The sequence below is a fragment of the Tiliqua scincoides genome, chromosome 11 (genome assembly GCF_035046505.1).
Source record: "Tiliqua scincoides isolate rTilSci1 chromosome 11, rTilSci1.hap2, whole genome shotgun sequence".
In the NCBI taxonomy this organism is placed as follows: domain Eukaryota; kingdom Metazoa; phylum Chordata; class Lepidosauria; order Squamata; family Scincidae; genus Tiliqua; species Tiliqua scincoides.
This window is the reverse complement of record NC_089831.1, coordinates 9324853-9328367: the sequence shown is the minus strand read 5'-3', so window position 1 is coordinate 9328367 and position 3515 is coordinate 9324853.

Sequence of the window (3515 nt, the reverse complement as noted above, 5' to 3'; positions counted from 1 at the left end):
TCTGCTAGGCACGACTAGCAAATCTCTCATAAGGATGGGACCAAAGGTCTCACGAAGCCTTGGAACACAGCAGTCTGAGATCTCCCCAAGAAGTCAAAGACGGTCATCAAGACCTAAAGAACTTCTTTAGGTCCACCAAGAGAAATGCAGTTCAATGGCAGTAAATGTGAAATCACCAGGAGAGAGAATCCCTTCATTCACAACCCCTGATCAGATGTAGGTGCATGACTTCCCACTGCTCTATAGGGGGCCCGATACAGAGCTTTGCCCCAGGGTCCCCAGCAGCAAGATTCCAAGCCCTGGCAAATCACATTGAAATGATCATCCATCTCCCCCCACCCCCACTCCAAATGCAAGCTTCCATTCAGTCACAGTTAACATTCTGAGAACAACTGGGACATCTGTGCCGCAAATGGGTCTCGAGGTCGCTTTCGCCATTCCTGCAACATCCAGGCTGACCCGGCTTCCTGCCAATTGCTTACACCAGGGGTGCCCAAACCCCAGCCCTGGGGCCACTTGCAGCCCTCGAAGACTCCCAATCCGGCCCTCAGGGAGACCCCAGTCTCCAATGAGGCTCTGGCCCTCTGGAGACTTGCTGGAGCCCATGCTGGCCTGATGCAACAGCTCTCAGCATGATGGCCAACTGTTCAACCTTTTGCATGAGCTGTGGGACGAGGGCTTCCTCCATTGCTTGCTGTTTCACATACGTGATGCAGCAGTGGCAGCAAAGGAAAGGCCAGCCTTGCTTTGTGCAAGGCTTTTTATAGGCCTTGAGCTATTGCAAGACCTTCATTCATTCATATAAGTTCCATCGCTAATATATTCATTTATGTAAATTTATTCAAATTTGAAATGTAAATTAATTCTTTTTTTTCCCTGGCCCCCAACACAGTGTCAGAGTGATGATGTGGCCCTCCTGCAAAAAAAAGTTTGGACACCCCTGGCTTACACAGACAGGGATTCCAAAGAAAAGAACGGATTCTCTGCCCTCCAGTTCTCCCACCTTCCCCCGCCTGGCTCATTTGATTCCCCTTTGCTGCAGATGAACTGTTGGAGAGGCAGCAGGAAAAAGGCTAATTCAGTTCTAGTTGTGATTTGATTTAAGTTAATCATAATAATCTTCTGAGTATGCGGCTGTCAGCAATCGTACTGTACATGAAATACTAATAAAAACTTAATCAGCCTGAAAAGTGCTGGGTGCAGAAGACTCATTGTCCCCCATCAGCCATAAATGTCAGCTTTTTCCCCCAGGTGCATGAACGCACACACAGAATGTGACTCTGGAGGTTGCCTAGGCAGGGCCAGGCTGAGACTTCCTGGTGCCTTAGCTGGTGGACCAAACGCCCTCCTCCCCCGTACCTGGCTCCTTCTCTTCCTCCACCTACCCTTGGCTTCAAAAACAAGTGGGAACAGAGTGGAAGAGGAAATGGGGATGAGGTAAGAATGCTGGGCTTGGAGCTTGACAGGGAGTGCCTCTGATGGACTCCATGCTCAGGTTCCCCCCTCCATCTCCATTCCCTACCCCCCATGGATACTGAAACCAAAGATGAAAGGGGACCCTCTAGTGCAGCAAAAGAGAAATGAGTGCTTGGTGCCACAGTAATGTATAGGTCCCACAGGAAGTAAAAGGTCTCAGATAATTAACGGGCACACTAGGGGGCTGGAGAACCACAGATAAGTGAATCGGCGGATGTGGGATCAGTAGATATGGGGGGAACCTGAATTAAATGAATATGTGTTAGTGGCTACCATCATTATGGTTATAAGTTACTGGGGCCTATGTACAAATATCCTAGGAACCCGTTCATTCATTCAGATCTTCATAATAATAATAATACAGGTATTTATATACCACCTTTCTTGGTTGTCAGATTTCTCCTCAGACTTTAGTCAAGGCGGTTTATATAGGCAGGCTGTTCTAAATCCCCGCAGGGATTTTTACAATTGAAGAAAGGTTCTATCTTTCAAGAACCACAACATTTCGGATGGATCTTTCTGATCTGGTATCACATTCTGGCTTCCAGTTTCCTCCCACGCAAGCTGTCAAGCAGCTCCTTCATCTCTCACATGGAGGGCTGCCAAGACGCTTCTTCGCTCACACCAAAGAGCAGGTGGAATAACTTGGCACGGCTTGTCAGCTGCTTCAAGGTCTCACCATTCACGGTGCCGGTGGCCTCGAACTGGCGACCTGCAGATGTTATCTTCAGGCAAACGGAGGCTGTACCCTCTAGACCAGACCTCCTGCCCTAGACCAGACCTTCTGCCCATATTCATAATTAAATGAATATGTGTTAGTGGCTACTGTCATTATGGTTATAAGTTACTGAGGCCTAGGTACAAATATCCTAGGAACCCGTTCATTCATTCAGATCTTCATCATAAGCAGGCAGGTCCAAGCCAAACTGGTCCTTGAGTAAGCCCAAATTCCGCCACCTACCCTTCACTAGCACCCCTCACCTCCCCAAAATTCCATCCCCGTGAACATGCATAGGCTGGTGCAAGTCTGAGCAGACCCATGTAGGGCATTCAGGCTTGGGAGGGAGGACAGTATACGGCAAAGCCTGTTCAGCCCATCCTGCCCCCAGGCCTGATCCACCCCCCCATTCTGCCCTCTCCCTGCCTCCAACCCACCCTCCTATCATGCCTCTGCTGCCCAGCACCAACTCTTACCTCTGCTGTCAGCCATCCTTCTGGCTGTATTTCTTTCTGTATTTCTGGCTGTATTTCTGGAGTATTTCTTTACTCAGCGTGTGGTCGGTCTGTGGAACTCCTTGCCACAGGATGTGGTGATGGCGTCTAGCCTAGACGCCTTTAAAAGGGGATTGGACAAGTTTCTGGAGGAAAAATCCATTATGGGGTACAAGCCATGATGTGTATGCGCAACTTCCTGATTTTAGAAATGGGTTATGTCAGAATGCCAGATGCAAGGGAGGGCACCAGGATGAGGTCTCTTGTTATCTGGTGTGCTCCCTGGGGCATTTGGTGGGCCGCTGTGAGATACAGGAAGCTGGACGAGATGGGCCTATGGCCTGATCCAGTGGGGCTGTTCTTATGTTCTTAACTACAATTCCCAGGAAGCCTTGCAGGTCTCTTGTTATCTGGTGTGCTCCCTGGGGCATTTGGTGGGCCGCTGTGAGATACAGGAAGCTGGACGAGATGGGCCTATGGCCTGATCCAGTGCGGCTGTTCTTATGTTCTTAACTACAATTCCCAGGAAGCCTTGCAGGTCTCTTGTTATCTGGTGTGCTCCCTGGGGCATTTGGTGGGCCGCTGTGAGATACAGGAAGCTGGACGAGATGGGCCTATGGCCTGATCCAGTGGGGCTGTTCTTATGTTCTTAACTACAATTCCCAGGAAGCCTTGCAGGTCTCTTGTTATCTGGTGTGCTCCCTGGGGCATTTGGTGGGCTGCTGTGAGATACAGGAAGCTGGACTAGATGGGCCTATGGCCTGATCCAGTGGGGCTGTTCTTAGGTTCTTATGCCGCACTGGTGGGGTGGCGCAGGCCTCCCTGCC